Source organism: Manis javanica, chromosome 7 (assembly GCF_040802235.1).
Source record: "Manis javanica isolate MJ-LG chromosome 7, MJ_LKY, whole genome shotgun sequence".
Taxonomy (NCBI): domain Eukaryota; kingdom Metazoa; phylum Chordata; class Mammalia; order Pholidota; family Manidae; genus Manis; species Manis javanica.
The window spans coordinates 117,089,683-117,102,720 of NC_133162.1; the positions used below are offsets into that span (position 1 = coordinate 117,089,683).

Genomic DNA, 13,038 nt, shown 5'->3' on the forward strand with positions numbered 1-13,038 from the left:
TTAACAGAATAAATTGTTATATTTGGGGCAGTATTAATACAGCAAGATAAAGTGTTGGAGAAAACATTTTTCTTTAAGTTTAGAAGGTAAAGATTAAAAGCTAGATTTTGAGGGAATGTTTTAAAATTATAAGTGAATGATTTAGATTAAATGTATTTTGTAATATTAAATAAAAATGCTTGCGTTAATCTGATTCTGTTATTCCTGTTCTCTTTTACAGGCTCCAGACAAATTATTAACTTTAGTAACTGTTGAAAGGTGTTAGTTATATTTCTTTTTATAGTAGGTAAATATGAATTTTGCAAATATGCTTTTTTATTAATAATATGCAAGAGGCCAGTAATTGTAAACTATATTCAGATATTCATTTGATTTAGAATGTTTATCTGCAGTTTTTGCTTAGGTCTCTCTGTTTTGGAGAAGGAGTGAGTATTTTATTATTGTGAGTAGGGATTTTAGACAAAGCTTATTAGATTTATGGGTTTTCCTTTGTCTCTTATGAGTTAAAGAGCAAATGAGGCTTTCTTTTTTGGGGGGATAATGATTATAGAAATATCAGAAAATTAACTGATCATTTTAATTTTTAAAGAGTTTAGAGATGAGTCATTTCTTGGGAGTGGAAATGGTAAAAATATATATATTTAAAAACTTACTAAATATAATCAAACTGGTATCAGTGGCTTGAGAACTGTTTCTAAATTAGACTTCATATTTTGCCTTTTTTCATTTCATGATCTGGTAACCTTTCTTCAACCTTTTAAAGCATTTTCTGAATGCTATACTCAACTCTATTACCTCACCTACTAAAAGGGGTTAGGGATAGGGAAAGAGGAGGTAGTAGAAGGACTGTATCAAGGTCTGAAAGAGTTTGATGTTCAAAGAAAGAAGTTCACTTATCTGATGTGAATTGGAGCTGAAGAGAAGCAAACTACGGAAGGCTTTATAAGATTTGTTCAAGTTTTATTTTAAGGCCAAGGGTAGTGGTAAGTTACTGAGTGGCTTTGAATTGGAGGAGGGACTTCATTTTGTTTGCTGTAATAAAGGATCTGCCTTCTGGATGAAGAACTGATTGGATGGCATAAAAATGGGAGCTGGGAAATGAGTTAATAAGGAGGCTGTTTCTCTAGTCCAGGGACAGATATTGGTGATTAGCAGTAATAAGCTTCTTATTTCACTGATATTCACCTCCAAAAACTAGCTTAGATTTTTTTTTTAATTCTATTGCTTAGACTTAAACTTTGACCTGATTTTTTTTTTTTTTTTTTGGTGGTGAGGGGTATTGTTTCAGTTGTCAAATACAAGCTAAGTAACATTATTTTGTTGTTTTATTCATTAAGGGTGCTAGTGTGAATGAATGGTTTCTTTGTAGAATGACTTTATAGAGGGTTTATTTACTTTCTAAGGTATTCATACTACCTACTGATAAGGAGTTGATGTGGTTGCTCTATAACAGCAAGCAGTGATGACTTCTGAGCACTTTTGTCAGAATATCTCACTTGATTTTTCTCTATTACATCTTTTTATCTTCTAAATTCAGTTCCAAGACAATACCTCTACTTTTTTAGAAGTAATACCATAAATTTTTCCTGTAAATAAATTTTACTGATAGAGGAGCATACTTGAATTTCCCTAGTCTTTGTGATTTTTCATTCTTTCCTTCCCACTTACCTTATAGGAGACACTAGAACAAGCCTTAATTGAAGTTCAGAAGTATCTAAAGATTTGTTAAGTTTCTCTCTTTTCCACTTTCAGTGTCTTGTTTTGAAAATTAAGCCTTCTTATTTTTCCTTTTTTCCCAGGTTTAGGTTAAAGATTTCTCAACTTCTGAAAGTATTTTCTTTTTCACTATTTCTGCTTAGTACTTAAATGTCAAAGTATCTGGCGCATAGTATGCCAACACTATACATTTGTTGAATGAAGAAGATACTCTGTGTGAAAGCTATAGTGCCATCTAAAACTTCATATAGCATGCCACTAAAATAGGCTTCAAAGTCTCCTGCCAGGGGCAGAAAGGGTAGAAGGGTAGTATTTTCCTCATTGGTGAAAGGGAAACACTGGGCTCCTATTATGCATGTTCTTGGCTTAATGGAAATCTCTCTCTTCCCCTAGTCTTATAAGCCTTTATGTATATTGGTTAAAGTGAGAAGAAAGCAGGTCTTTTCTTACAAGAGTTGTCTTTCTCCCTTTCTTAATTATTAAAAAAGCACAGAGAGGTTGAGGTCTGGAATTTTGCCAGGCTTTCTTGGACTCTCCTAGGAAAGTAATCTTGCTGTGGTGGCAGGTGCTAAGTCAGTTGAATCAGAAATTTTGAGTTTTGTGATTTGTTTTTTTCCTCGTGCCTGTTATTCTGTATATACTGTATGTATTCAGGAAAGTAAAATTCCTTGGTGGTTGATGATAAAGCCAATGCTTTATTCTAGGCAACCAATCAAATATACCAATTTGAGGTATATTTCTGCCCAAACAGATATCGAATCATTCCTTAAGAGTGTGAAAATAGTTACTGTTCAAGATGAAAGCGCTTTGATTCTGATTCTTCCATGTTGTATTTTCTCTACCTGTATGTCAGTGTGTGTATTTCTGTGACTTTTGAAGAAATTTTTTCTTTTGGGTCTTTTGGGAGAAAATATTTGTCTTTTTTTATTTAGTAGTTTGGTAATTGAATGCAGGATAGCATCTTTTATTGAATAAACCCTGTGTAGAGTATCTTCCATATTTAGAGAAGAGCTTAAGAATGAGATCCTTCAAAAATTTTGTTAATGTAGAAATGTGCCTTTTTGTATCAAACTGGATTTATAATGGTAAGGAATTTATTTATAGGAGGCTGCTTGCCTCTTTCATAAAAGGGAATTATACCATTACAAATTTGGTACTTTTTGAGGTTCTAAACTTTATGTTGAGGCTTTTTAAGAAAGAGGTTTGAGAAATTAGAACTTTATATTTTCCCTTAAATCTTGGTCTTTACAAAATAGATATATACTCATTTCAGAACTATCTGTATAGGGAAAATCAGTCACCTAGGAATTAACAATGTTGAAATAAATTTTAGGTGGCTAATTCAGTTGTTTGTCAGGAATTAACAGGGGCCTTTAAATAACCAGTGGTTAAATGTTGACTTCCAAGTACCTTTTAAGTATCTGCATACACTGTGTCTAGGGTCACAACACACAATGTTTATATTTTCAGTTTATTTTGTATTGTGTTTTTAGTTTCCATTACTTGAGCTAGATGGGCAGAATCTTGCAATACTTTGTCAGACTGATAGTGAGTCCTAAGTACAGAATATAACAGGCAAGGCAAAAAAAATTCTGGGAAGAATGCCAGAACGTGTTTGTGTTTTCCTTTAGAAACGATTGTTTGGTGGTAGGGAGGTGCTTAATTTAAAGAAGAAGAAGAAGAAAAAAAAAAGATTGACTGGATTTAAAATGTTGCATTGCCATGCAAAAATTTTATTTGAAAATTTATTCTCCTTTCTCATATTTGTAACTTATTTATCAGAAATCTTTTGGAACATTGTGGACTTTACTTTTCTTCCTAAAGCTTAAAACAGCCCTGGGCAGCCAGATAGGAAAGACGACTTGCCTTCTATAATGTGTATTAACACAGAAAAGAGAGAATACCAGAAGACCTGTGATGTGTTTAGGGTTACATAAAAAAAAATTATTAAAATGAGTCTTGAGGTGGGAAAGAAATAACATAACACACAAAAGTAGTAAATAAGAATTTTAGAGTGTTCTTTCTAATATTAGCAATCTTAGTTATAAATAAGAAAAAGCCTGCTAGTGATTTTAAAAATAAGGCTAGTTAAGTGATTCAGTATCTGTTGTTATTTAATGTCATAGTGAGTCTTCAGTTTGCATTCTTTTCTTTTAATAGAAGTGTATTTCTGTTTAAATCTACTCTAATAAATATTGCTCATTTTCTTCAAATGCTAGTTTTAAACTGTCAGCTATTACTTTGATGAAAACTTTTGTTATGAGTTTTTTTTTTTAAGTTTCTCACTCTTGATATTACTGGTTCCTCAAAAGTCATATTTCACATTACTGCATTTTCATAGCAGCTGAAGTGATCCATTTTTACTCATTCTGTATCAGAGCTTAATGATTTACTAAAAAGGCTTGCATTTTCCTAAGCAAATTAGCACTAAAAACCTTAATGTATGTGTCTTTTCAGTGTAACTGAGACTCATAGATTGCTTTTAGTAGGAACTACTCTGTGTGTGTGTGTGTGTGTGTGTGTGTGTGTGTTTCCATAATCTGTTTTAGGAGCTCTAATTTTGAGAATTTACCTTTTATCTTGAACTCTTCTAAATTAATATCAAATTTTGGCTTTTGTACAATTTAAACAATAGTCCACTAATTCCAGTGGGAGTATTGGCCTCTAGCTGCAGTCACCATTATAACCCCTACCTCTCCAAAGATGAACATTTAATATTAGAAATCTATTTTATAGTGTCTAGGTAATACTTGTATTTACATGTGCTTGTTTGATATAATTCATATATTGAAGGAGTGCCAGAGAACTGTGTAGAAGTATTTTAACCTTAAGACCAAGGCATTTTATATTTTGTGGCTGTGGGCAGAAATGCTTCATGTTGTGCCTTATCTTTGAAGATATCTAACCTCGGACAATATGTGTATATACATACATACTTGTATATATACACACACATACATATATATGCATATACATATATACACACACATACATATACATACACATACATATATATATATTTCATGACAGTAAAAATATTAGGAAGAGAGTTCTAGTGAGGAGCAACAAATGGTAAGCATGCATGGAAGCAAGCTCTCTTTTGTCAATGTAAGATAAACATTTAGAAACAGCTAACCACCTAATCCAAACCACTTTTATAAACTAAATTACTTTTTTCTCTTACTTTCTTACACTTGGAAGACCAGATAAGGGACTGTGGAAGGTAAAAACTTGATCTCTGTGTTCTTGTTAGCCAATCCTTTTGATACCTGTGGCCATCTGGTCAGCATGGATATTATAGACCATTGGTTTTTACTGGGTGGTTAGTATGGTTTACTGAGTTTCTTTTCATTCTCATTTTACTCATTGCTTTCAAATTAATCTTAAAAATGTACCTTCTCTCCTTTCCTTAACTTTTGATGTCTTGGAAATCTACTGTGATTTTACTCAGTATTAAAGGATGTGGAACACACGTGTCTGAGAGCAGTCTTGTGAAACACTAATTATTCACAGTCCTCTTTATTTGGTCATGATCTTCCCTGTCTCTGTTTACCTTAGTTCTATTTCTCCTAACTAGTCTTGCTTTAGTCCCATTTCGTCCATAAAGCTTCCTTTTTTCTTTCCTGTGTGAATTGATTGAGTGCATATTTACTGAGTTCCTGTATTGTGCCAGTCACCGGCACAATTTTAGGAAGTCTTTCTGATTGTGAGAATAGAACAGGGCTTGTTCTAGAAGCTCCTAGTCTAATGGAGAGTTCTAGGTTATCATCTCCAAATTTCTATAGCATTTGTCTATAGCCCTTATCTTGATGTTTTAACTTATAGTCTAAGCATATGATCAATTTTTTCATCTGTGTATACTCAATATAAAGCAAAGTTTTCACTAAAAGGTTTTCCCTCAGACAAAATATCATTAAATAAAAGTCATTTTATAATTTGAGCCTTTACAGAGTTTTTCATATTTTGAGGCTTTGTCTCTCAATAATTTTATTTTGAATAGAAGTGTAATGTTTGGAGAAGACAGACAAGCTTGAAATGATGCCAAGCAGTGCTAGAAGTGGCCTCCTGAGGGAATAAGTAGAAGGGGATACAGAATATAAACAAATAATTATTCCTGAGGGGGATGGTTTACTATCATAATTTGTTGTAAACCATTTACAAAGGTGGTAAGATATGTAAAAAACTAATTTTTAAAAGGAATATTATAAGTAGTTAGTTTATGAAGATTATAAAATATACCTATAGAATAATGGAAAAAAACTATCTTACTATTATGTGAATAGATCTCTGTGGCTTGGGAAAATTTTGCCAGTGGCAATATTCTATATAATTTCAAAAACTATCATCTCTCAAACAACTTACATGTAAGTGAAGATTATTTATGTTTTGATACTTTTAGATGATTCTTTTTGTAATGAGCTGAATCTTACTGAAGATTTATATGAGGTTACAAAATTGTTTTGTAAAATTTTTGTGCTGTATGATTTTAAAGCAGCTCATGAAACTAATGAAATGAAGTAAGTATACTTGGATTATTTGATATAGATTTACAAAGGTTTTTATATTTCAAGTTCATCAGAAAATTTTAAATACCTTACTGGGGAAAATTCATATTGAGTGTTGCATGATATTCATTCATTTGTGGTTGAAAGTTTCTGGTAGTTGGATGATTACCTCGCATAGTGGGAGGCTGTTAAATAATACATGTATACATTTACTTTAGTGTTTCTTGATGCCATGAAGGATTGTACTGTACCAGGATCTCCCTTTTGTATAATGTTTTTGATATGTTTTTAAAATTTGTACTGTAAAATATTTTAGATTAAAAACATCATTTGGTTTATTCTGCATTCTGTAGCTGATTCTCTTTGGATGTGTGTTCTACCCCTAGAGTGGCAGGAAGCAATGACATACGAAAGGGAAATAAGAATTGCTTTTCAAGTTGGATTTATGAATTTTGAAACTCCATTAACCCTTCCTGAGGACTGAGTTGCCCGTGGGAGGCAGAAGTTTGGGGAAGGCATTCAGTTGCATACCTATTTATTCAGTTGCATGCTTGTATTCTCCATGACTTGTTGATAGTTTCAGATAGCATTAGAATACATTTCCAGAAGTAAGCCTCAGATTTGTAAACTGCCAAAACAGTTTTTTCTTTCTGTTTAATATTGGTTACCTACAGAGGATAATTGTGTTATGGTGAGGCTGGTTACAGGCCTATGAAAAATCATGTCATCATTAAGTACTGTTTTTGTTTGGAGGGCAAGATGAATAGGCTTAGACTTAATAGTTTTCTAACATGTGAAAGGACACATATAGACAACTAATTAAAAACAATGAATAGTTACAAAATAAAACGTTTTATATTGGATTGCAAGTAGTATGCATTTTGGTGGAAGGAGTCCTGATTAAAGGACTTGTGGGATTTTGTTATACCTACTTAGGACTCCTAGGATTTTGTTATATTTACCTTGAGGAAATCATGAAAATTATCACAAGTGAAATTTAGCTTGGGAGACTTTTTCTAAGAGCTGGGTTTACAGGCTGTCTAGAATGATGATAACATAAGTGGGATTGAAGGCATTCAATAAATACTTGCTTGGACCATGTCCCATTGCTGCAGAACCATGTATTGAAAAGGCTGTCTCTTCTCTATTGAATTTCTTTTTTCTCACTTGTCAAAAGTAATTGGGCATATTTTTGTGGATCTTTTTTTGGGTCTGTGTTCCGCTGATCTATATTGTCTGTCTCTGTCAGTTCCACTCCATCATGCTTACTAAAGCTATATGGTGAGCCTTAATATCAGAAAGTGATTTTTCCCACTTGAGTCTTCTTTTTCAGAAATTTTTAGGGTAAGCTCATTTATGTCTACAAAGAAATTTGCTGAGATTTTAATGACTTGCATTAAGCCTAGGCACATTAATTTAGGGAGAACTGACATCTTTATTATGTTAGTCTTCCAGTTCATGAACACATGATGTCTCTCCAAGTGTTTAAGTTTTCTTTCTTTCATCAACATTTTATAGTTTTCATCATAGAGATCCTATACATTTTTGTTCGATTATATCTAAGTGTTTTATTAGGAGCAATTGTAACTAGTATTGCATTTTTAATTTCAGTTCATTTTTTTCATTGTCAGTATATAGGAATGTAATTGATTTCTGTATGTTCATTTTGTAGAATGTAACCTCACTGAACTCACTTATTAACTGTAGCATTTTTCCTTTGAAGATGCCTTGGTATTTTCTACATAGACAGTTATGTCATCTACAAATAGAAACAGTTTTATACATTCTTTTCCAATCTATATTAATTTCCTTTTCTTGCCTTATTGAAAAAGCAGAATTTTCAGTACTATGTTAAATGAGAGTGATGGGACAATCATTGCCTTGCTTCTGATCTTAGAGGGAAAGCATTCAGTCTTCTACCATTAAGTATGATGGTAGCTGTTGGGTGTTTTGTACGTACTGTTTGTGAGTTTGAGGAAGTTTCCCTCTATTCCTAGGGTCCTGATGGACTATATGATTTTTTTCTTTTACCTTGATTTGACAGATTGTGTTGATTGATTTTTGAATATTGAACCGACCTTGCACACCTGGACTAAATCCCACTTGATTGTGGTGTATTACTTAAAAAAAAAAGTACATTGTTGGGTTCTGTTTGCTAAAATTTTGTTGAGGACTTTGACATCTAAAGTTAATGAAAAACGTAGGCTCGTATTTCTCTTTTTTTGTGCTGTCGTTGATATCAGGGTAATACTGGCCTCAAAATTAGTTGTGAAGTGGTTTTGTTCTTCTGTTTCTGGGAAAGATTATGTAAAAATTGTGTTGGTGTATTATTTTATTACTTGATGCTTTAAACAAACAAAACCCCGATTGTCTTCAGATGTAGTCATTTAAAGTGAAATTTACTTTCTCCTCATGGGGGATATTTTAGAAGATGACTTTTGCAGGACGATTTTATGGCCAAATGTTCTACCAAATTTCAGACCCTGTATATGTTTTTTTGTTGTTGTTGTTGGTAGGAAGAATGAAATGGTACTAGTCATTTAATGCATAATCAGTACTTTGGAAATAGAACTTACCTCATTTAACTCTGATACTGGATTTTGTGACAAAACTTACTGATTTACTATAACTAGGTTGAGTATGAATAATGAAATGAATTATCCATAAGAATTATAGAATTTTTATGCAAATTAATCAGATGTGAAAACAAGGTAGTGAAAAATTGGTACTTGTTCAGGGTCACTGTTTGTGAACTGAATTCCAAGTTCAGGTCATAGTCTACTAAGTCAGTGGTGCTTAACTAGGGAGGAACACACATATACACACTCACACACTCACTCATTAGTCTATCTCTATATATTCCTTCCCCCCTCAAAGTACTTTTCAGCTATCCATTCTCAAGGCCTACAGAATGGCACTCAAGCATATGAAATTGGGGAAATATATAGGAGACTCTGATGCACATTAATTGGTTAAGAATCATTGTACTAAATCCTGCACCAAACCTTTTATGTCCATTTATTTCTTTTGAAAGTAGTATTAACTATTTGGAATTTCTTTGATAGAATAAACCAATGGCTAGAAATGTAAAGTTTCAGAAAATTTTAAATTGGGGCTTGCTCTTAAAAATTAGTATGTATAAATAACTTCTGCCATTCTTTTTAGAACTTTTAGAGTCACATGTGACAAAATATGTGTCTAAATGTGAGCTTAGAACATAAAAGTATATATAATTTTAATTTTATAATTATATTTGATATTCAGTTAGGGATATGATGGGATAGAGACTTATTACAAGATGAACTTGAGGAGGGGAAGTGAGATTGACACAGTTTTCCCCATGAGCAATCTTCTTTCTCTGTATGGAAAATATCAAATGATAGTCTAGATCTAGAGAATCATTCTGAAATCTTATTTGTCTTTAAAAACTAAGTGATAGAAGTATTTTTTAAATAAAGAAAATCATCACTTGTTTATCTTTTCTTTAGACCAGAGGTGACAAATAAAAGACACTGGTGTTGCTACCCCTTCAAACCATGCTAATTTGAAGACCCTTTAATCTCAAAGTCCGTCTCAATTCACTGTTCTAATGTTTGGAATTGACACCAGAGATTGAAACCTATTTGGCATTTCATCATTAGGCAGCATTTACATGTCAGTTTTGTTTAGTTTCAGTGATGTTCCTATTCCTCATTAGAGTGTTCTTCTAGACATTAAAAATAGTAGTGGTTTTTAATTTGACTTACATGAGTTTTGATTCATAGAGGACCCCTCCCCAACAAAACAAAACAAACAAAAAACAGATTAGCTGGACTGTTGGAATTAGGGCATTATTTAAAGACGTAGCTGACCACAAGCCTATGGGCCAGGTCTAGCCTATGAACTAAGAGTGATTTTTACATTTTAAATGGCTGAAAAAAATTGCAAAAAGAGTAATATTTTATGATGTGTAAAAATTACATAAAATTTAGTTTTCAGTGTCCATAAATAAAGTTTTATTAGAACATAACCATTCATTTACTGGCCTGTGGATGCTTTTGTTCTACACTGTCAGAATTGAGTAGTTGTGACAGAGATCATATGGCCTCCAAAGCCTGAAATATTTATGGCCTGGCTCTTTTCAGAAAAACCTTGCCATTCCGTTCTCAGATAATAATGTGGGCAGTTAATGATTGCTTTTGGATTATTTAGTGAAGGGGGAAACTTATTTTGCTGATATTTTCAACATGTTTCTGAAAAGGAGTAATTTAGGAAAGAGCTACTGCTTGTCTACAGATAAATAGTAGAATCAGCCCTTCTTTTATAATAATGGGTGCTATGGCCACAGAGTTCACAGCCATACTTTAGACTATGTCTGCTGATGCTCTTATTTCTTCATATTGAGAGGAGCCTACAGCACCATTACTGCCACACATTCTAACAACTTATAATTATATCTCTGTTAGTATTGCAGAGCAGCAGTTCTCAAACATTTTGGTCTCAACTTCTTTAGACTTTAAAAAATTTAGAACCCCAAAAAGCTGTTTTTTCATGTGGGTTATAACACTATTTATCATATTAGCAATTAATATCGAAAATGACAATAATAAATCTAGTAGATGTTAACAAAATAACAGATTTACATGAAAAATATTTTCCAAAACAAAAAAAAATAGTAATGAAAAATTTGCAAATCTCTAATGATTGTTTTAGTAGAAGACAACTGGATTCTCATATGTTTCTCCATTCAGTCTGTTGTGATACATTGTTTTGATATGAAGGAAATCTGGCCATATGCAGAAATATAGTTAGAAAAACAAGGAGTTTTTTTAACAGTTTTTAAAGATAATTGTGGATGCTTTTCTTTGATACTATACCAAAACTCAACAAGTGGTAGTTTCTTTTCTTTCTCTTTAAAGTCAGGTTTATTGAAGTATAATTTACTTAGAATAAAGTATATACTTTTAGAAATACAGTTCTATGTATTTTGATTAAACCATAAGTCATATAATACTACCACAATTGACATGTACAATATTTTCATCACCCCCAAAAGTTTTCTCATGCTCTTTTGTAATCAGCTCTCTCCCTTCACATCCAGCTTCTGGCAACATCTAGCCTGATTTTTGCCTTTTCCAGAATATTGTGTAAATGGAATCATGCAATATATAGCTTGTTCAGTCTGTCTTCATTACTTAGCATAGTGTGTTTGCAATTCCATGTTGTTATAGGTATCAATAATTCATTTATTTTTATTGTGTGGATGTTTATCCATTTACCAGTGCTGGGTTATTTCTGATTTTTTGGTGATTATAAATCAAGCAACCCTGAGCATTCACATACATATTTTTGCATGGACATATGTTTCCATTTCTTAGGTAAATACCTGGGCATGTGGTTATAGTAGTATTATAGGTTAGGTCTATGGTTAACTATAAGAAGCTGTCAAACTGGCTTTCCAAAGTGGCTGGACCATCCCATAAATGCTTTTATAACATCACACATAAAATACCAATGTGTGAAAGTCCCAGTTGCAATACAAATTCAGCAACACTTGAGATTGTCTGTTTTTGTTTTTAGTCATTCTAATTAATATTAGAATTAGTTTTAGTTTGTTTGCATTTCCCTAATGATTAATGATATTGACTGTCTTTTCATGTAGCATTTTTCTATTCATATCTCTTTGATAAAGCATATTTTTGAATCTTTTGCCCATTAAGAAATTAGGTACTGTTTTCTTCCTGAGTTGTGAGACATCTTTCTCACATATTTTGAATATCGGTTCCTTTATAGATTTATAACTTGCAAGTATTTTCTCCTTGTCTGTGACCTTTTTCCTTAATTTTAGAAGTTTAATTTTCATGAAGTTCAGTTTATCAGTTCTTTTTTTTGTGGCTCATGTGTTTTATGTTCTAAGAAATCTTTCAAAATTTAAGGTGACACAGATTTTTCATTTGTTCTTTCCCGTAAGTTTTATAGTTTTAGGCTTTATTTTTAGGTCTGTGATATGTTTAGAGTTAATTTTTATGGGCATGGGATATGAGTTGAAGTTCTTTTTTTTTTTCCACATATGGATCTAGTTGTTACAGCATCATTTGTTGAAAAGACAGTTTTCTCTGTTGAATGCATTGTCACATTTGCTGTATGTCAATTGACCATATATGTCTGTGTATATTTGTGGATTCTCTATTCTGTCCCATTTATGCATGTGTCTGTCTGTTCTGCCCATACTGTCTTGATTGCTGAAGCTTTATTGTCAGTCTTAAAAAATAAGTACTGTGAATTCTCTTTTGTACATCTTCAGATTTTGAGTATTCCACTTCCCTTGCTTTTCCATATAAGGCAAGAGATAGTTTCTTAAAAGTTACAGTGCAGAATCTGAAACCATTAATGAACTTCTGTGTTCTGTAACTTTGAAATCTATTAGCCTGTCTTGAACATTGAATGGATTTTTTTACCCATGAACGCTTTTATAGCATCATGTGTAATTCATCTGTAAAACATTGGTTCTCTGAATTTTATAGACCTTCTAATTATTGGCACATTTCATTATTCAATATTTAAAAGTCCCATTTGTTAATGTCACCACTAACCTCATCAGAAAATTCTTTAAATATTGGGAAGGTGTGATACAAATTTTCCAAAATTCTTATTTTTGCTTGAAAACTCAAATTTTATCATTGGCAGTGCATATTGTCAGCTGCTTTTCTTGAAGCAACAGGTTTGCTTTGCTCATTTTTGAGAATATGTCTTCCAGGTAACCAAATCTGAATAATGATGGCTGGTTTAGTTCATAATGCAGTCATGCAAGGGCTTTTCACATTTCAGTATGCAGCAG

General features: G+C 32.4%; 1 protein-coding gene across 1 annotated transcript in view; it reads left to right on the forward strand.

The window, feature by feature from the left end:
• The window catches only part of ACVR2A (activin A receptor type 2A), an 84,406-nt gene that overhangs the window by 33,888 nt on the left and 37,480 nt on the right, over window positions 1-13,038 (forward strand). The window lies entirely within an intron of this gene.